The sequence below is a fragment of the Canis aureus genome, chromosome 28, assembly GCF_053574225.1.
Source record: "Canis aureus isolate CA01 chromosome 28, VMU_Caureus_v.1.0, whole genome shotgun sequence".
Classification (NCBI taxonomy): domain Eukaryota; kingdom Metazoa; phylum Chordata; class Mammalia; order Carnivora; family Canidae; genus Canis; species Canis aureus.
In genome coordinates this window covers 10,247,651-10,270,360 of record NC_135638.1, presented here as the reverse complement: position 1 = coordinate 10,270,360, position 22,710 = coordinate 10,247,651, and the positions used below count along the sequence as shown (strand labels likewise).

Here is a 22,710-nt window from a genome sequence, read left to right as displayed (position 1 = left end):
TTGCATTAATTGCATCTTTTAACTTTCAAAGGTCCCTGTGCTCTCTCTATATTCTCCTTATTTTATATTGAATAGTGTAATACCATACTTTGAACTGCCAAAATTATAGCAAACTAATCAACAATCAATAAACTGAGGTTAGACCTAACTCTGGGTAATGAACAGGGGTAGTGGAAGGGAAGGTGGGTGGGGGGTTGGGGTGACTGAGTGATGGGCACTGAGGGGGGCACTTGGCAGGATGAGCACTGGGTGTTACGCTATTTGTTGGCAAATTGAACTTCAATAAAAAATTTAAAAAAAAATAAACTGAGGTTAGTTACCTGGAATGCAGAGACAGTTGATCCACCAAATCCTAAAATATCATTAGATGTGAGGAGATGCAAAAATGAGATCATGAGTCAGAGTGATACCTGAATCTGAAGGGCAAAACCAGAAATTCACAAATGGCTAAGTGAAGAGGTTTTAAGAAACAAATATGGTAGGTCCACATATATTTCCAGCACAGTGGTTTTAAAAGAAACTATTCCCATAACGGGGGCTATATCTCATCCAGAACACATCAGTATATTGAAATATTTTTATTCTATTAGTAAATGGTTATTATCCTAAATTCCTCATCCATTCCTCCTAGTCAACCCTGTATCCAAAACTGAAGGATAATATCCAACATGGCAGGGGAATCCCCCAAACCTTGCTCATATAAATATTAATGAAGCCCAATTGCCAACAAACTTTCTGATTGTTTTAAGCCCGCATCCCACCGTGGTTAAATACTGAGATTATTATTCCTACTCACAGGATGTCTCCACTGATATTTCATGGTGCTCTTAACCAGACTCTTAAAACTACCAAAAAGAAGTCCATTTTCTTCTAGAAAAAAAAAAAAAAAAAAGAGTATTTGTCCTGTTATTCCAGCGTTTGAATCTTTATGTCTTACTAACCTGAAAAGGGCAGTGAGGTCCTTATATACACATTGTGACTTTGAAATAATCCAGTGCACTAATTGGGGGCTTTTGTCAATTTTGTCAATTCTTAACTGAGAAATATTTTGCTACTTCTTCTTTACTAAATTCTGTGCAGCTTCCTTCTAAATACTTCTAAAAAGAACCAGAAAAAAATTAATGGACATCCATTTACCTGTAAGGGGTGATGGTAAGTGCTATTATACCTAATCATAGACCTAAACAAAACAGTACAATTTAAGAAAGAAAACTACTCTAGCACTCACTAGTACAACGTTTTTGTTGTTGTTGTTGTTGTTGTTGTTGTTGTTTTCTTTTTTGAGCCCACTGTATAACTCTTAATTCCAATCTTCTCTGGGAACTCTATTATTAAAATAGCTGGGTTTTCTCTTTAAAACAATTCAAACAAAAATAAAATAAAACAATTCAAACAAATCCATTTACATACCAGCATATTTGTGTGGGGAATAAACTTAGTGAGTTTCTGGTACTAGATGTCTAGGAGCAAGTCTTGTTTCTTTCATTAGGACCTGGAAAAATCCATTTACAATCTTTGTCCTCAGTGTCCTCCCACGAAAATGAGTATTTGGACAATAACAGATCTTTCCAGTAGCAAAAAGCTCTCTTCAAAGAAAACATTGCACAAAAGTTCAACGATAAGCACAACTTCTTCAGTTAAAGGGGAAGGATGGGCAGAGCATTGCCATCTTGAACCTTCATCTACTTCCTAGGCAATCCTGAGATACTCTGAAGGAACTGCTTAAGATTCCACAAAACAGTGTGAAATCCACAAAAATATGATCACTAATATTCTTTCCAACTCTAAAAATTCGATGAAAATTCCTATAAGGTGTTCCTAATGCTTGGGGTTGTTCAATCAGACCACATGGAGGCTCAAAGGATAAAGGCTAAGCTAATACAAACACACAGCAGAGGACAATATTATGTTACTTATAAAAGAAATGACCATTTCTGTAAAAAAAAAAAAAAAGAAAGAAAAGACCAAAAGTAGGCAAACTTATGCCATTGTAACTCAGTATCAGTCCCTTCCCACCTCATGATATAATCCAAACCAAATATCAATTGAAGATAAAGTAAGAGCAGAAAAAATAAAATCATGATAATTAATATAGGTCATGTTGACTGTGACCATTTATCCAAGGTTCTCTCTCTCTCTTCGTGTGTGTATGTATATATATATATCACATTATATATTCATACATTCATGCATACACATGCATACAATAAATACTAATACATTCCTACATATTTCTCTTCTAAAGTTTCCTTTGATTGTTTCATTTTGGGGACTTTTATGTCTTCTAGGTTAGATCCTCAAAGCCACTGCTTCTATACACTGATTTCACTTATTTTGGGTGACCATTATCAACCCAGTGATTTGAACAACTTGAGAAAAGTTGGAAACTTTACAAGATGGAATCCATATTATACTGCACAAGGTAACAAAAGCTCTCTGTTAAAAATGTAGATTCAATCACATAATTAGTGTGCATAGAACACTTCACAGCTTCTCAACTCTTCTAGACTCATTATGAAATCCCAGACCTTTCATAATTTTCTTCTGTGGACCTTCCCAGCTTTACTTTGTCCTATTCTCCCCCTGCCCACTTCTGTACCTGAAGTGGCAGCTTGGTCATGCTCTGTGTTCTCCCCCACTGTCACTGGGGCCTGAATTATGCCATTCCTCTACCTGGAAAAACATCTTTTCAGCCAACTGCTTAACAGTCTATTTATCCTTCAAAACAGCTTGAGCCTCATGTTCTCAGCAAAGCATTCCCTGACCCAGTCTAAGTTAGGAAACCTGATATATATTCCAAATAGCGTTTTATACCTTTTCACAAAACTCTGAATACTTGAAATTGTTTAACATATCATTTGTGATTATTTATTTCATATCTGAATTTTTACTGCCAGTAAATTCCCTATAGATAAGGCCATGTCAATCTTACTTACCCCTATAGCCCCATTATTTCTCATAGTACTTGGCATTTGGCAAATATTTGACAAATATTTATTGATAACAAATAGCACTTAGAAAATTTACAAATTTCTGAATTCACTCCTTAATTACTAGCAGTGATTTTAAACACATTTTCTGGGCCACCTGGGTGGTTTAGTCAGTTAAGCATCTGCCTTCAGCTCAGGTCATGATCCCAGAGTCCCAGGAACCAGCCCTGCATCAAGCTCCCTGCTCAGTGGGGAGTCTGCTTCTCCCTCTGCCCCTCAACCTGCTCTTGCACTCTCTCTCTCTGTCCCAGTTTCTATCTCAAAAAAATAAATAAGATCTTTAAAAAAACCTCATTTTTTATAACTAAAAAATTTATTTTCTTTTGTTATCAAAGATTTTTATGATGCCTTCAAATTCTTGAACTACATGGAATGTTCTGAATATATATGCTTTTACAGAGCCATCTAGTGTCCATTTTATTTAGTGATGCTTAAAATGAAATAAGGCCAAAAGAAAAAAGAAAAAGCCCATAATATACTTAACAGTGAGAAATATATAATCTCCATCTGGCAGTAGCAATTTAATGCATCAACTGCACTTGAATAACTTTTTTTCTTCAGCTTCCTCTGTCCTTCACCTTATAGACATTATATTAGTCATTCTAGAATTTTGATAACTAAAACTGTGATGAGAGATCTCTGTTTCATGTGGTATATTGAAGAAATATGCTGCCACCTACCCCCTCCTAAAACCCCACTACAATAACAGGAGAAGAATAAGATATGCACAGACATTTAAGGATAAATAAAATAGGATAAGAAATTTCAGCAGATAAAAGAGACATAACAAAATTTTGGAAGTTAGAACAGAGAAGAATCAATAGTAACTCACACTGCCATTAGAGAAAGCTAAAAAAGCAAAGAAAAGGGATGCCTGGGTGGCTCATCCCTCCCAGGATGGTCAAAAAGGGAAATTTCAGGATTCCATTTGTGAAGAAAGCAACCAGTGTAAATTGGAGTGGAAGGACAGGGTCTCTAAGAAATATCAAAAAGAGGAAAAAAAGAAAAAGACACAAAGAAACAAAAAAAAATGCTATTTAGGGGATCCCTGGGTGGCTCAGCAGTTTGGCACCTGCCTTCGGCACCTGGAGACCCAGGATCGAGTCCCATGTCGGGCTCCCTGCATGGAGCCTGCTTCTCCCTCTGCATGTGTCTCTGCCTCTCTCTGTGTGTCTTTCATGAATAAATAAATAAAATCTTTTTAAAATGCTATTTAAATATATGGAGAAGATGAAATCGAATCTCTGCTAGAATATTTGGGGATGAATGTCATAGGTACACAAAAAATTTAGAGAAATTTTTAAAAGGCCAGAAAAAAAATATGAGCACAATAAATGGTCCAGCTGAGAATCATATTTAAAAGGTAATAATAGGGCCCCTGAGTGGCTCAGTGGTTGAGCATCTGCCTTCATTCAGCTCTGGGTGTGATCCCGGGGGCCTGTGATCAAGTGCTGCATCGGGCTCCCCGCAGAGACCCTGCTTCTTCCTCTACCTGTGTCTCTGCCTCTCTCTGTGTGTCTCTCATGAATAAATAAATAAAATCTTTTTTTAAAGGTAATAGTAATGTAAAAAAAAAAAAACTAAATATTGATTTAATCAGTTGTGACAGCTACACTCAGAAGATGGGAAGAGACATACATGGGAAAGAAGAAGTGGGTGCATATAAAGGAGCTAACTTCTTTCGCTAAATAGTTGGATATCTAAATTAAAATTTTCTAAAGGAACAATAAAATTATATCGTTTTAAATATAGAGACAAAGTCTGAAAAGAACAGAATGTGGTTTTCTCTGGGAGAAGGAATCAGGAGTGAATGGGACTGTGACTAAGGACAGATTTCTCTTAATTATGTCTTAACTTGTAATTTATGAGTGTATAGACAAAATTTTAATTAGTTCAATAAAAATAGGTATCTTATATATTTTTCTTTCTTTTCTTTTTTTCCCATTGTGCATTCCCTCGCTGAGCTGCATGAGACAATACATTTTCAAGTTCTATCTAAGATGCACCAGCATTGCGTGGAACCAGAGGGCCCCATGAGGGGTGACTGGGCTTCTGCAAGCGGGAGGAGGTGCAGGCCTGCCCCAGGCCCCTCAAGTCTGTGTGTCTGTCCCCAACACTCTGCAAGGCTAGAAAAGGAAGAAGAACCTGTCCAGAATCCCCGCAGGGCAAGGAAAAGAAGGGAAAATCTCAACATGGAAAAACTCTACAATGAAAATGAGGGAAAGCTGGAAATTGAGAGACAGCCAGAAGATGAAGGAGAGCCTGAAGAGGAAGGAAATCAGGGGAGGAAGAAAAGCTGGAAGTGGAGGGGAAGTCAGGGCATGAGGGAAAGCTCCAGAATAAGGGACAGCCAGATGACGAGGGGCAACCAGAAGATGAGGGAAAGCAGGAAAAGCAGGGCAAGTCTGAGAATGAGGGAAAAACCAGATGGTGAGGACAAGCCAGAATCATTGGCAAAGCCCGGGGGTGAGCGACCAGCTGCTGGAAAGTGCCCAGCTGAAGATTACATGCCCAGGAAAGAAAAGAAAACCGGATGGGGGGACGGACAATCTCCCCAAGGACCATCAGGAGGACTTACAGGAAAGGCACTTGAGCAGTGAGGAGATAATGAGAGAATATGGAGATATGTCAAAGGCTCAGGAAGAGCTAGGAAAAATAAAAAGAAAAGGGATGGTTTTCACTGGATGCAAAGAGATGTACAAGATCCGTTTGCCCCAAGGAGGCAATGGAGTGTCGGAGGAATGAGGGGCCAAGGTAGGGGCCAAACGGGTTTACATGATATCCCATATCCTTAATGCCTTTGGCCTTCAATTCTAACTTCTCTAATGAGAGTATTGCTGACCCTGCTTTCCCTGGCTGGCATTGGGCAGGCTGATCCTTCACTTTAGGTGTCACTCTTGTTACCAGCAGCCTTTTGATCCAATTACAAGTGTTTTTGGTCTTTCAGGAGGGGATCTTTCACTCATGTGCATGGAAGAGATGTTCATGGTACACTGTAAAATAACAATAAAGAAAAAAGTTTTCAGAGCCACAAAAACAATAAATACAATACAATAAAATAAAATGTACCAGTGTTAATAGCCTCACTTGGTTTCATCCAGAACTCTTGATTACATGATACTGACAAGATTTTTTAATATTTTAAGACAAGCACAAAAGACCTTTCACCAGTTCTATAATTGTTTCCCATCAATGGTTACTTGAGGGTACTGGCCACTGCATTCCCTCTGTGGGGATGTTTTTGCAATAAGTGTGATAAGTCCTGCCGTGAGGGCTGATTTTACCTCTGAAAAGAGGTCATATTCTAGGCAAAAACAGTTGAACATATTGCCTGCACATCTCCTATCTTGTGTCTCCTCAACCAAAATATTGGGCTGCCTACCATTATAACCTGAGAAATATGCATTTCCAAGATTGGAGAGATCTTTCCTAGGACTAGACTCTTGTGGGCAAAATAAGACAAGCATAGGAACAGTTTTCATAAGGTTTTTGATAAGTGACAAACACAAGCAACCATGCCATTCTAAGGAGAAATCTGAACTCCCCAGGTCCTAGGACTGACTTGAAGAACAGATCTCATATTTCACATATGGTCACATAATCAAATGATTCTTAAAAGAGATCTAATTTCCGAGGAGGCAAAATTAATTTAGCATTTGAGAGCACAAACAAAGAGCAAATCATAGGTCAGACCCAAGGTGAATTTCATGCCACTACTGTGATCACAGATGCCCCCAAGCAGGAGATGCAGAAGCTCCATGGAGCATACTGTTTTTGAGTTGAGAGTCTTGGGCTATAGCAACGAAGGTTTCTTACACAGACCTTGGTAGAAATTCCACATCGTTGAGTTCCTAAAATACCACCAAAGCTTAATCAAGCAAAGTTAATTTATTACAATGTACTGCAGCACAATAGAATTTCACTTCATTTTTTATCAATCAAGCGTACAAGGGGATCTCTAATTTGCTTCAAAGATCTCTAATTTGCTAATTTCTGATGCTAGCACCTCTCTCTCTCTCTCTCTTTCAAAAAACATACCGTGGGGAAAAATACTCTGGCCATATATTTGAATCTTTCTTAAATACATCGTTGACTAGGAAAAAGGGTCCTTTTTTATAGACTAGATATGCATACTGGTCACATAAAATTGGGGCAGACTGGGCAACCTTCTAATGCTATATGAAATGCCAGGTAAGGTTCAGGACCCCACACCGGACACATATTCTAGTCATCTCCTGCCAGCCAGTAAATGGTGAAATAACACCAATAGATACATAACATACCAGCAAAAATAATATCTTACAGTTTTTGAATTTTCCTCCTTCTTAAATACTTCTGCTTTTCTGGCTTTATATGTATTTTTAGGAAGATATGCAGAGGAGACATATCATTTAAAGTTAATTTTGAAACAAATTTCTCATCACTCTCAAACTCCTACATCAGTTTAGAAAGATAACTTGGTATTAATAGCAAATTGTTAAATATAAGTTTTCAGTTTGTCAAATGTAGCCAGTAAACTTGTGGGAATAAGAAAAAAATAGATGAGAGAGAAAGAATACAGAGATTCCAAACTTCCATCATTTCTTTTCACAGAGAATTCACTGAGACAATGCATAAATAAAGGTAAATTTCATTTCAAACAAAAATTATTATGTATTTTGTCCTTTAATGTGATAATTGATCCAAATATTTTCTCTCTAATCTTTCCAAAACAAGTTACTAAGTTAATTTGCTCGAATATTTATCAAAAGATAGAGATTTTTAGATTGTGTTCAATTAAATAGAGTTTAGAGAAAATTGGATATTTGGACCAATATCACTCAATGATTAGCTAAATATCAAGCCCTACAATGTAAATATAGATGTCAAAGGCAGATTAAATACCTTTAATAAACAAATGAACAAAATACCTTTTGGAAGGTGTGGGTGTGTGTGATATTTTTATTTTTATGAAGTTCACACAAAAAAGTTACAAGCATACTAAAACATAATTCCCATATAGCCTTCAATCAGACTCACCAATTGTTAACACTGTATCACCTTTGTTTCATCATTCCTCTCAAATATATAATCATTTAAGAGCCTACTCATAGATAACTTGTCTCTTTACCTCTAAAGACTTGAAGTACAATTCCAAAGAATAAGGGCATTCCATAAACTGGTACAATTCACTTAACAAAATTAGGGAATTTAACATTGATACAATGCTGTTATCTAATATGCAGCCACATTCAAATAACACTAATTGTCCCAGTAATATTCTTATGCCATTTTTTCCCAATCCAGGATCACACATTGCTTTGTCATGTGTCATTAGTGTGCTTAAATCTAAAAATTACCTCAAACTTTTTTTCATGGCATTGACATTTTTGAAAAGTGTGGTCACTTTTATACAATGTCCTTTAGTTTAGGTTTCTTAGAAGCTTCTTTGTGGTTAGAGTCAGGTCATGCCTTTTGGCAGGAATGACCAATAGCTATCAGTTATTGCAGTACTAGTTAGGTTAGTTTTGAAAACTTGGCTAAGATGGGATCCTTCTCCAATGTGGTCATTATTTTTCCTTTGAAACTAGTAAATAATTTCTAGGGAGAAATTTTGGAACTGTTTAAATACTGTTATAAAACTTTCACCCAAATTTTAGAAGCCATTGATTATTCTTTTTTTTTAATTGGAATTCAATTTGCCAACATATAGCATAACACCCAGTGCTCATCCCATCAAGTGCCCCCCTCAGTGCCTGTCACCCATTCACCACCACCACCCCCCCGCCCACCTCCCTTTCCACCACCCCTTGTTTGAGAGGATGTGGAGAAAGGGGAACCTTCTTGCACTGTTGACCATTGATTATTCTTATCTGAATCAATTACCATCATGGTGGCAAAATGATTTTTAATTTTATTATTTCTTCTGATTTTATTGACTAGCATTTTATTGTGTAGGATATTTAAGACTCTGGCGTAAGCCTAGATCCCTGTAATCAATTTCTCTCTCCAATGTGAAATAAAACAAAGAGATTTACCACTATTTGGGTTTAAATTTGATTTTATAGTAATTTTTTAATATTTTAAAAGCTCTTCCAAGATAAAGGTGAAGTCCACCAGGCATAATATTAGAAATGTATGAATCCAATATTTATTTAATGTTAAACATTAAATGCCAGCACTGTCCCTTTTTAACTTAGTTGCATTTCTTGTGTTAACTGAGTAACATGACTTGCTTTTTAAATATATATTAACCATAGTATTTCTGAAAAAACAAGAAAACTGAGTAAAATTATGTTTCATAGAATGAGCAATTATTAAAACTCAGAAGGGCTTAGGGGTACCAAATTCCCACATTTTACAGATGAGGAAACAAAGTTTTCAAATGGACAAGGTAATCACCAAAGGTCCCATCAATAAATAATAACAATACGGGCTGAGAGTAGAGATCCCCAGTCTTCTACATGCTTAATTATTTATAAGGTATGTTAATTAAGAAAAATAAAACTTCCTAACACAAAATAGTTATAAAATAAGCTTCCGTATTTCCCTTCAGATAGTTAATGGAAGGTCTTTTCAGAGCCAAATAAGAAAAAATTATAACTAATGACATTTAAAATTATTTTAAATTACAAAACGCAGAGCACTAAGCTCCCAAAAGCAATAGGATTTTTCTCCAGGAAGCAGGGCTTTTATTCAGTAACAGATGCTAGGATCTTTTTGTTTCCGAAAGAAGTATTGAAATACTTCTCAGTCAGTAAGAAAATCACGCCAAAAGGGCAGCCCAGGTGGCTCAGTGGTTTAGCCCACCTTCAGCCCAGGGCCTGATCCTGGAGACCCAGGATCAAGTCCCACATCCGGCTCCCTGCATGGAGCCTGCTTCTCCCTCTGCCTGTGTCTCTGTCTCTCTCTCTCTCTGTGTCTCTCATAAATAAATAAAATCTTAAAAAAAAAAAAAAGAAATAAAATCATGCCAACAGTTAGGGCTGTGCGCTTAGTGGTATCCAGGCTGTCTGCTTTCAATCATGCAGAGGACAGCTTTCTTAGCAGTGGAGCACACTGCTCCATTACCAGTCAGTCCTGAGGTTCTCTATCTTTAGATTCCCCCTACTGTCCTCTCAGCATGTGGTGCCTAAACAACTTTGTTGCCACCTGAGTTTATTACCCAGCTTTTCCATCCCTGGTATTCTAAAGTAAACCTTCTAAGACAGGATTTTGTTTGGTGATTTTGCAGGGATTTTGATTGAGACTTCAAGACACGGTTTCAATCTGTACGGGGATCGATGTCATCACTTTATTTTCTTAACTGGAATTGTGCTCAGTTACAGGAAGAAAGGAGTTTGGAGCAGGCTTGTGAATGTTCTCTGTGATGAGCTTTCTGATGCCTCTAAGAGTATGGAAGCTTCTGGCCAAGGACTCCTTGAATATGAACCTCTGAAGGTCTGGATTCATACAACAGGGAAATATATTTCCCCAAAATATAGTTTCCTTTCTTCGTTCCTACATTTTTTCAAAATATATATATTAAATGCTTACTTACCTGCCAGGTCCTCTTCTAGAAGTTGGAGATACATTAGAAAACAATCAGAAATGCCCTTGCCTTTATAGACCTTGTATTCTAATAGAATCATAGAAAAAGACAGAAAACAAATAAGTAAATATAGAATGTATCAGAGGATGATACTTACTATATATACAAACTGAGCAAGTTAAGGAAACAGTAACTGAACTAAGCATGCCTAGTTAAGATGCTCCTCATGAATTTCCACTTGGATAAGTTGTGATTCTCTGTATCTGCCCACATGCCTCTCCTATGTAGGGGGCAATAGTGTTCCCTGTGATTTCAGTTCTCTGACAGCTAAAGACAGGGGTTGATTTTAAAGTTTGTTCAACTGTAAAAGCTGCTGTTAGGACAGAGTGAAGACTTCTAAGCTTTTTACATGCCACACCAGAAATCAAAAGTTTGGTGCAATATTTTAATTACCTTCTTCAGTTCCCTGGGTTTGGGTATTAATTCATAATCCACAGTCTCTATCTGTTCCATTGAGCTGATTAAGTGACCCCAAAATGATCACCCTCTCCATCCTGCTATCAGTGCTATTTTACAGAGATTTTCTGTTTAGGTCTATTCTCTGAAAGGATGAAGGCACACAGGAACCTTAAGCCCAAGCTCACTGCTTCTACATCTCCCCAAAAGTTTCCAATCCCTGAGACCAGAACATATACCATATGGATCCAAGTAAACTACATATTATCTTTCCTGGTTCCCCTTCCAACCCTACACATACCCCTGTCCTGACTTCTCTACTCCCTGTTTTTCTCATCACCATGTCTGGATTTGGCATCAGCAAGACAGAGAAATTTTGAAAAGGAACCACAATTCTTCCTGCATGCTGATCTCCAGCCATAGGTGTTTCCACTTTTGCAACTTTTATTGTCCAAACAAGATCATTTAGAGATGCCAGAGTTACAATGGTGAAAAAGATCCAGACTATGTCTCAATCATCTCTGTGACATGCATTGATTAACATAGCATAGTATCTAGCAAAAGGCAGATGTTCAAAAGACTGTGCCCTAATCAATAAGAAGCTGTAAATATAGGAAAAATAAATAATGTTGAAAAGATGAATCATGCCTCTGTAAGAGTACTGATAGGGGAAATGTAAAGCCCTAAACATGTATACTAAGTGACGCATTTGTCAAAATTGAATCTAGTTTGCAATGAACTACAAAGTGCTTTTAAAACACCTTAAGAGATGCTGATGCAGTCTCTCTATAATGCAGGTCATGATAATTAATATTACCAGATTACAAAACTAATATTTATGGATCCCTAATGTACACTAGTTACACTATTAGGTGCTTTTTAATAGTATTTGCCTTCTTATCTCATTTAATCTTATTGAAGAAAAAACAAGGTAGGGAATAAAATAGGGATTATCAGTTCCATTTTCAAAACAAAATCAATAAGTTAAGTCACATAGATTTGCTAGTAAGCGGCAGATGTGTATGTTATTCTAACCAAGATCTGCAAAGAAGCGGCAAATATGTGATTCAGATCTTTGCACTTTTTATCATTCTATACAAACTTTCTTTTTTTAAAAGATTTATTTATTTATTTATTTATTTATTTATTTATTTATTTATTCATGACAGACATAGAGGGGGAGGAGGGCAAAGACACAGGCAGAGGGAAAAGCGGGTTCCATGCCGGGAGCCTGATGCGGGGCTTGATTCTGGGATTCCAGGATCACAGCCTAGGCCAAAGGCAGGCCCTAAACTGCTGAGCCACCCAAGTATCCCCCTATACAAACTTTCTTAAATAATTATTTGGTTAGGAGTCAAAATTAATGAGGGTACATACCCATAGAAATAACCTGGTTTGGAATTTTTTTTTTTTAATCTCATTCTCAATTAGCTATGTCTAACTTGTTTAAGTGTGCATAGCTTTTTAAATACTTAACATGTAAAACACTTTAACTCTAGTATTAAGACCTCAGAAACTTTAGTTCAGTTAACTCAGTTAATTTTAGTTCAGTTAACTCAGTTAATTTTTTTATATTAGGTGCTGTAACAAAATATATTCGAGTACTAGAGGAGGAGAAAAGCAAAGTGTTTTTCTATAAGAAGATTGGCTGAAGCCTTTCAGAAACACAACAGATGAAAAATTGTGAATTCATGTTAGCCTTTAAAATTAAGTTTCAGATTTAAGAAAATGAAAATGAGAGGAAGTCCTCTGCTCCAAAGGGTAGTAGGATGTTTCCATGGAACAAATTTTTATTCAGTATCATCCGAGGTGCGGGAATATTAATTTCTCCTAGAGGGGTATTAAAGTGCTCCTCACTCAATGTGGGGGGTCTTCCTGTCTGGGCTCTCTGTGCCATAGTGTCTATGATGGCTGCTTTAGTCATGCAGAGCTCGGGACCAGTTTCCCTACAACTGGAGCACAGTACTATTTCCTCAAGAGATCTCTTAAATCCTTTACGACTTTCTTCTATCTGTGGATCCATCTGTTTAGTACCCCAGCAGGAAGTGCTGCACGTGGCTTGTTACTAGCAGGATACATTATACAGCCTTTCCATCCTGGATGTTTTATGAAATGTTCAGAAATTTTATGAAATGTTTAGAAATGTTTAGTTTGGGAAGTCTGAAAGCTTGAAGAGTGAAAGAGGTGACTTGGTTTCAGACTGTCAGTACAACTGTGAAAATGACAGTTATCTGCTTCATATCTCTAACTGGAATTGTGTTGTTGAGAAAAAGAAAAGAGAACTTAGCCAAGTTTGAAAAAGCTTTTGATGCTGAAGTTCCAGATTCCTCACAGATTGCAGAAGCCTTCTTACAAGGATTATATGCATATTCAGGCTTGGGAGTCCTTGTTGGAATAGCAGGAAAAATTAATTTTTAAATTATAAAAGCCAACACTCTACTATAAACATATAACACTCAAGCACCATAATCTAAGAAAGAAATACTACATTGTTTTCATATGATGTGTGTCTCTCTAGTACTTTATCAAATGAGTAGAAACACATTAAACCCTCTATGAATGTGGCCGTCATACTTCAGAAAACAGTATTTTCCAGATATTTACAATTAAAACAAGTAAACACGAAACCAGCCACTTAATGACCTCAGGACAATTGCACTGTTCTCATTGAACAAATATTTTAATAGTCTATATATTTCCTAATGATAACAGACTTTCATCAGGAGAAAATTTTTTAAAAGATTTATTTATCTGAGAGAGAGAGAGAAAGAGCACTCAAGGGGGCAGGGGCAAGGGTAGAGGGAGAGGGAGAGAGAAAACCAAGCAGACTCCACACTAGCTCTGAGTCAGATTCAGACTCATCATGGGGCTTGATCTCAAGACCCTGAGATCACAACCAGAGCCAAAACCAAGAGCTGGGCGCTTAACCAACAACCACCCAGGAGACCCCATCAGGGGAAAATTTTTAAATGCAGAAAATGTAAATTAAAGATGGCCTGTAACCATCTTGTATGTATGTACACACATAACGATCACACTACACAGGCACTCTAATAACTTTGTTTTATTTGAAGTGTTTAGTGAGAATTTACAAGCATTAACAAGTATAAATGGCTTTTAATGAATACACATTATTCCACCATAGGAAATTTGACCATTATTCAAACATTTTCCCATTGTTGGATCCCAGAGTTGTTTCCAGTTTTTCACTTTTAAATTTTAAACTTATTGTTGCAATAAGCATCCTACTATGTAAATCTTTGTGGATTTTCATGTTGCTTTATTAGAAATAAATATTTTTTGTATATTCTTTATTGGAGTTCCATTTGCCAACATATAGTATAACACCCAGTGCTCATCCCGTCAAGTGCCCCCCACAGTGCCTGTCACCCAGTCACCCCATCCCCCCCCCCCGCCCACCTCCCCTTCCACTACCCCTTGTTCGTTTCCTATAGTTAGGAGTCTCTTATGTTAGAAAGAAATCTTGAAGTAGAATTACTAAGCGAAACATATAAATATTCAGAAATGAGTCAAGAAGTTGCCTTCCAGAAAGGCTCTATAAATCTATCAGTGTCAGTTACAATGACTACACTTGGCATCATCATGCTTTTTTCATTCTTTTGTCCCTTAGTCTGTAGAAATCAAAGCTCAGGATTATAATTCACTTTTTCCTTGACTACTAATGGGAAGGACGAATTTTTCAAATGTATACGATGATTTATATTATTTCCTTTTAAGAAGACAGGAAAATATTTTTCCCAATCTGTTCTTTGTTTTCTTTTTTAAAAAAGATTTATTTATTTGACAGAGAGTAGGTATGCACATGAGCTGAGGGAGAGGCAGAAAGAATCTCCAGGAGACTCCCCACTAAGCAAAGTCTGAGGCAGAGCACAATCCCATGACCCTGAGATCAGGACCTGCGCCAAAATCAAGAGCCAGACACTCAAGTGAACTGAGCCACCCAGGTGCCCCTGTTTTGCTTTTTAATTTTGTTCATTAGACTTTTTTAAATCATAATTTTAATACTTATGGTATCACCCTACTGATCTTTTACTTTTTCATTGTTTTCATACTTGAAAAGTCTTTCTCCACTTCAAGATTTAGATTAATATATATCTTTGCTTCTTTTTCTAAATCTTTATGGTCTTATTTTTTACACTTTACTCTTCACTACATATGAATTACTTTGAGGGCATTATGTAGTATAAGTTAACAATATAACTTAGTATTTTCCAAATACTTAAACACCCGTGTCAGTTTTGGTGTTGGGAATATACACTCAGATTTAACCCAAGTTTTAACTAACCTACAGACTTATTCCAAGGAATAAAAAGAACAGGAGTGCCTCCACTCACATCTTAGACTAACGGATTCACTATTCCAGCCCTTCATTAACAGGCAGTTATAATTCTACCTGTTGACCATAGATAGGAAAAAGGTTCACTCCAGTTCTTCTGGCCTAGAGTTCAGGGTTTCTGAACTATTCTGTTCTCATCCAAGAGGCTCATGTTGAGTATCTCAGGGATACCCCACTGACACCCCAGAATTTAACACACACTATTGCTACTAGAATCAATAAATTACCCAGGACATGGTAAATGAACATTCAACAAAAATGAGCTCTTTTGCAGAATCATTTCCTTTTCTTACTGTATGTCATATTGAAACCACTTTCAAACATTATATAATTATGTTTCATGACTGGTCTTCTTTTTTCTTTTTCAGGAGAACTAAAAAATCCTAGTGACAATATCTCCAAATGTGTAAATACTGACTGAACTCACCCTTGTGGCACCGATCTACATATTGGTTACTAGTTGCTACTTAGTAGTTCTGACTCCAAAGGAAATCATTTCTTCAGATATAGTGACATAGAACCAGAGGGAAGACATTTTGTCCCATTCTCCTGACTAATGGGAGTTTCTAATATACAGTGGCTCTTTTTGCATACCTTCAGAGAATTATGATAAATTAGCTCATGTCTGGGTCAGTTATTTATTTACCTACTCAAAGATAAAAAGTTTAAAAGGACAAACATTCTTTAATTTTGAACATATACTAAACGTAAAGTCTAGCAGCAGAAATATGGAAAGCATAAAGAATTAGAAAAGAAAAAAAGCAGAACAGAATAGATTAAGTTGATTAGAAAAGAATAGAAATTATGGGAATATTTTTCAAACTTCATTAGAATATACTCCTTAAGGACACAGTGGGTATTCTGGGTTAACATTTGGTCCTAGAAAATATAAGTCATATGCTTTGTTCCTAAGCATATCCTCAAAACCTACTGGGGACACAGAGCTTAACTATTTAACTTTTCTTATTACTGAATGTATAAAACCTTCTGCAATATATCTCCAAGCATATAATTTTAGTTTACTGTAAAAATCATTCAGATTTTCAAAATTTGTTTTAATTACTACCTCAAAGATAAAGAAACTGTATTTTTTTTGCCCTAAAGATAGGTAAATTGAAGAGCTTCGATCTCAATTAAACTTAACATACACACAGACACATTAATAAAGTATATACTTTCAAACTTTATATTTCCAGTTATCATCAGGCACTAAAAATAAAGGATAATTGGTAAAAGGCTCTCATTAAAAAGAAAAATAAGGTTTTACACTGTATGCAAGCTTGTTGCTCCCCCTTTGCAACTTTTCAATAACTAAGAATGTATTATTCACCCACCTCACACATTAGTGGTGATAATCAAGTGTGAAAATATATGTGAAGGTACTTTGGAACTCCTACAGCACACAAATATTCTGCTATGAAAAGAGCAATGGCTTAATGAAAACAGACATATATCTGAAATAAAATGACCAAATACCAAAAATTGCTTTCACACATTGCAACTTTATGAATTTCATGAGGATTTCTATTTTAATGTCAGCAGAATGGGGAGGAAAATTGTTGTTTTCATATTGCATAGGAAAATTAAGTAAAAGTATGAAAAAATCATGTTATAGTATTTATAAAATCAAGTTACATTAGTTATAGTTTTCAAAACATAAGGAACAAATATACTCTGTAGTGATCCTAAATCTCCAAAAGAGAGTAATATTTTTCACCAACAATAGCCCTTTAATGTTAAGAAATCAGACCTGTTAGTTCTCAGGATTTATAGTATAGAAAGATAGTAAATAGCTTCATACATTAAAATTTTAGACATGTTAATATTAGTAGACTTGATTTAGGCAGAAGGTGAAGACCCACAAAAATGCCTGCCTGATGTAGTAAATTAAATAGGAAACATAAAGATAAATCCCACATCTTTGTTAGCCTGAATTTGTGGTCCAATTTGGAGTTTATCATCAAACCAGTCAGTTTTCAATAACAGTAGGACCTAGATTAATTCTTTACACATCTCTGAATGACTGAGGAACTGTACACATTTGCAGGGGACGACCATGAAAGTCAAGCAGTAAATAAAATCCAAGGTGACTTAAAAATTGGCTGAAGTTGAGGATCCCTGGGTTGCTCAGTGGTTTAGTGCTTGCCTTCCGCCCAGGGCGTGATCCTGGAGTCCTGGGATCGAGTCCCATATCCGGCTCCCTGTATGGAGCCTGCTTTCTCCCTCTGCCTGTGTCTCCACCTCTCTATCTATGTGTGTCTCTCATGAATAAATAAATAAAATATTTTTAAAAAAAAAAATAAATAAAAAATTGGCTGAAGTTTTGGGGCATCTGGGTGGCTCAGTTTGTTAAGCATCCAACTCTTGATTTCTGCTCAAGCCATGATCTCAGGATCATGAAATTGAGCCCCACGTCAGGCTCCACACTGGGCATGGAACCTACCTAAGATTCTCCCACCTTCTCCCTCCATTCCTCTCCACCGTCTCCCTCTCCCTCTCACTAAAACAAAACAAAAAGGCTTAAGTTTTAATTTGCTTCTCAACACACACAGATTGTGTGAGGATGGAAGTCTTAGGTGCTTGAGCTGTTTGAGCATAACATCTGTTCAAATTATTAACTTACAACTTATATATGCAGTAATATACAACAGTAATCTCTAGGAATCCAAATGTAAAAATTAAAATTAAGAATTAAAATGTGGGCAGCCCCAGTGGCTCAGTGGTTCAGCGCTGCCTTTGGCCCAGGGTGTGATCCTGGAGACCCGGGATCGAGTCCCGGATTGGGCTTCCCTGTATGGGGCCTGCTTCTCCCTCTGCCTGTGTCTCTGCCTCTCTCTCTCTGTCTCTCATGAATAAATAAATAAATAAATCTTTTTAAAAAAAGAATTAAAATTAAGGGGCACCTAGGTGGCTTAGTGGTTGAGTGTCTGCCTTTGGTGTGGGTCATGATCCTAGAGGTCCTGGGATCAAGCCCTGCATCAGGGTCCCAGAGGGAGTCTGCTTCTCCCTCTGCCAATGTCTCTGTCTCTCCTCTCTGTGTCTCTAATGAATACGTAAATAAAATCTTTTAAAAAATAATAAATAAATAAATAAATAAATAAATAAATAAATAAATAAATAAAATTTGAGCAGACACATCAGTAGATTTACATCATGAGGGAAATGGGATTATGTCAGTTTAAGTCAAGGCAAGTTAAAAACAGAAGAAAGGAAAACTTGAGAAAATATATGGAGAAGTAATGGCTTGTAAATGCCAGAAATTTATTAAAAAAATCAATAAATGGGGCCAAGAAATTCAGTGAACCCACAATGAACACAAAGAGAATCAAATCTAGATGTAGCAAAGCAAACTGTGTTAGGGGATCCCTGGGTGGCTCAATGGTTTGGCAAAGCAAACTGTGAAAACCAAAGCAAAAAGAAAGGGAAAGCATCAAGAGAGCAACTGTGCATTTTGCACAGGAAAACAATCATTGACAATTGACATATTAAAAAATGGAAACCAAAAGGCAATGGAATAACACAGTTTAAGTGCTGAAAGGGGAAGAAAAAAAAAACTTGTCAAGCAAGAATTTGATATCCAGTGAAAACACCCCTCAGAAATGAAGTAAAAATAAAAACATTACAAGAAAAACTAAACAATTTTATTGCTACCATACCTGCCCTATAAGAAGTACTGATGGAAATTCTTCTAGCTGAAAGAAGCTAACGTAAATCAAGAGGAAGGAAGAAAGAGCACCAAAAAACAGCAAATATATGGGTAAGTACACAGGTCTCTGAGTACACACTTGTATATATATTTCTCTTTTCTGTGAATTAAAAAGAAAACCTTGAGATTATATAAGGCAGTAAGTTTAAAATGAAGGCATAGGCTTTATAAAATATGCAGATGTAGTACATAACAATAATAGTACAAAGAAAAAAATGAGGAAATGAGCTAGAGAGGAGCAAAGCTACTATATTTTACTGGTATTTAGTAAGAATTAACTTGAAACTTATTTTGATGAATTTAAAGGTGCATATTGTAATTACCAGACCAACCACTAAGAAAGTAACTAAAAAAACGTAGATTAAAAAAATCAATAGAGGAATTAAAATGGCACCTTAAAAAAATTTGCTTAACAGTAAAGGAGGCAGGGGCACCTAGGTGGCTCAGTGGTTGCACGTCTACCTTTAGCTCAGGGTGTGAGCCTGGAGTCCCAGGATCGAGTCCCACATCGGGCTCCTTGCGGGGCACCTGCTTCTTCCTCTGCCTATGTCTCTACCTCTCTCTGTGTCTCTCATGAATAAATAAATAAATTCTTAAAAAAAAACAGTAAAGGAAGCAGTAAAAGAATAGAGGGACAAAAAAGACTGACATCAAAAACAAACAGCAAAATTGCAGATGTAAATACAATAATATCAATAATTATATTAAATGAGAATATGCTAAACAATCTAGTTAAAAGGCAGAGATTGGCTGAATGGATAAAATAATCCATCCAATTATAGCTGTCTAAATGAGACACATATAGATTCAAACCCACAATTAAGTTGAAAGTAAAAGGATGGAAAAAGATATACATGCAAACAGTAACCATAACAGAGCTAGAATAGTGATATTAACAAGAGACTGATTAAATTTAAGACAAAAAAATTACTAGAAAAAAAAATTACTAGAGACAAAGAAAGGTATTTCATAATGATAAAATGGTCAATGTATGAAGATGATATAACAATTATAAATGGGATACCTGGGTGGCTCAGCAGTTGAGCATCTGCCTTCAGCTCAGGGTGTGATCAGGCAGTCCCAGGATCAAGTCGTGCATCAGGCTCCCTGCATGGAGCCTGCTTCTCCCTCTGCCTGTGTCTCTGCCTCTCTCTCTCTATCTATCTATCTCTCATGAATAAATAAATAAAATATTTTTTAAAAAAATTATAAATGCATATCTACCTAATAACAGAGTCCCAAAATATGTGAAGCCATACTAATGTAACTAAAAGGAGAAACAGGCAAATCAACAACTGTAGTTGGAGATGTCAGCATATGACTCAATAATTAGATAAAAAATTAATAATGATATAGATCTGAACAGCAGTATCAATCAAATTGATCTAGTTGACATATAGAGAATACTCCACCAAACAGAAGCAGAAAACACATTTATTTCAAGTACATATGGATCATTTTTTAGGACGGACCAAGTGCTAGGATATAAAACAAGTCTCAAAAAATTTAAAAAGATTTAGGTGCACCTGGGGGCCTTGGGATTTAGGGGCATCCGGGTGCCTCAGTTGATTAAGCGTCTGTCTTCAGCTCAGGTCATGATCCTAGAGTCCTGGACTGAGCCCAAGGGCAGGCTCCCTGCTCAGCAGGGAGTCTGTGTCTTCCTCTCCCTCTGCCCTTCCCCTTGCTCCTGCTCTCTCTCTCTCACTCTCAAATACATAGTCTTTTTTTTTATTTGAAAAGATTTATATCATACAAAATATTTCTTCAACCATGATACAATCAAAATAGAAATCAACAATGTCATTTGGGAAATCACAAATATTAGAAATTAAACATCTAGGGGTGCATGGGTTGCTCAATTGGTTGAGCATCCAACTCCTGATTTTGGCTCAGGTCATGATCTCTCAGTTGTGAGATTGAGCCTCATGTTGGGCTCTATGCTCAGCAGGGAGTCTGCTGGAGATTCTCTTCTCCTTCTCCCTTTCCCCCTCCCCCCTCTAAAAAAAACAGAAAGAAATTGTTTTTCTTTTCTTTTCTTTTTTTAATTTATTTATGATAGTCATACAGAGAGAGAGAGAGAGGCAGAGACATAGGCAGAGGGAGAAGCAGGCTCCATGCACCGGGAGCCTGACGTGGGATTCGATCCCGGGTCTCCAGGATCGCACCCTGGGCCAAAGGCAGGCGCCAAACTGCTGCGCCACCCAGGGATCCCGAAATTCTGTTTTTCTAAACAACTCTCTTCTAAATAACTAATGGGTCAAAGAAGAAAGGCTCTCAAGAACTGTGATGCATCTACAATATAACCCTACTTGGAAGGTCACACATTAGCCTAGCACAATTTCATGAATGCCAGCACTGGAGACAAAAACAATTTATTATTCATAGCAATACCAGTAGCAAAAATACCATTTTTTTTTTTAAAATACCATTTTTATGTTGGTTCCCCACACCTCAATTCCTACAAGACAAAGTAAAGAAGGCCAAATAAGACTTGCACATGACAAAAGAGGAACCCAAAGCTTAGGGAATCCAATTGTTTTTTAATGGACAGTAAGTCTCCTTTACCTTTATCCCAAAGTAAGTCACTGTCTTTATTATATAGTAAACAAATTTGCCTTTTTTTTCTAGATAGAAACACTATCTCTATGTCCGTGACAGTTCACTACACAAACATCCTTGAGAATATAGTCTAAGTGTGGTACTGGCACAAAAACAGACACATAGATCAGTGGAACAGAATAGAGAACCCAGAAGTGGACCCTGAACTTTATGGTCAACTAATATTCGATAAAGGAGGAAAGACTATCCATTGGAAGAAAGATAGTCTCTTCAATAAATGGTGCTGGGAAAATTGGACATCCACATGCAGAAGAATGAAACTAGACCACTCTCTTTCACCATACACAAAGATAAACTCAAAATGGATGCAAGATCTAAATGTGAGACTAGATTCCATCAAAATCCTAGAGAAGAACACAGGCAACACCCTTTTTGAACTCGGCCACAGTAACTTCTTGCAAGATACATCCACGAAGGCAAAAGAAACAAAAGCAAAAATGAACTATTGGGACTTCATCAAGATAAGAAGCTTTTGCACAGCAAAGGATACAGTCAACAAAACTCAAAGACAACCTACAGAATGGGAGAAGATATTTGCAAATGACATATCAGATAAAGGGCTAGTTTCCAAGATCTATAAAGAACTTCTTAAACTCAACACCAAAGAAACAAACAATCCAATCATGAAATGGGCAAAAGACATGAACAGAAATCTCACAGAGGAAGACACAGACATGGCCAACACGCACATGAGAAAATGCTCTGCATCACTTGCCATCAGGGAAATACAAATCAAAACCACAATGAGATACCACCTCACGCCAGTGAGAATGGGGCAAATTAACAAGGCGGGAAACCACAAATGTTGGAGAGGATGCGGAGAAAAGGGAACCCTCTTACACTGTTGGTGGGAATGTGAACTGGTGCAGTCACTCTGGAAAACTGTGTGGAGGTTCCTCAAAGAGTTAAAAATAGACCTGCCCTACGACCCAGCAATTGCACTGTTGGGGATTTACCCCAAAGATACAAATGCAATGAAACGCTGGGACACCTGCACCCCGATGTTTATAGCAGCAATGGCCACGATAGCCAAACTGTGGAAGGAGCCTCGGTGTCCAACGAAAGATGAATG

The 22,710-nt window shown here is 36.9% G+C and overlaps 1 long non-coding RNA gene and 1 pseudogene across 3 annotated transcripts in view; one reads left to right on the top strand and one right to left on the bottom strand.

Moving 5' to 3' along the window:
• LOC144300405 (uncharacterized) overlaps positions 1-22,710 on the bottom strand; it is a 74,968-nt gene that overhangs the window by 5,329 nt on the left and 46,929 nt on the right. For both annotated transcript variants that reach the window (XR_013367009.1, XR_013367010.1), the window contains exon 2: positions 5,833-5,983. This is a non-coding gene — a long non-coding RNA (uncharacterized LOC144300405). Of the gene's footprint in view, positions 1-5,832; positions 5,984-22,710 lie in introns of those variants that run through there.
• Positions 1,078-5,999, top strand: LOC144300404 (uncharacterized; annotated as a pseudogene). The gene is made up of 3 exons (XR_013367007.1): positions 1,078-1,152; positions 2,289-2,422; positions 4,955-5,999. The product of XR_013367007.1 is annotated as an uncharacterized LOC144300404 (transcript).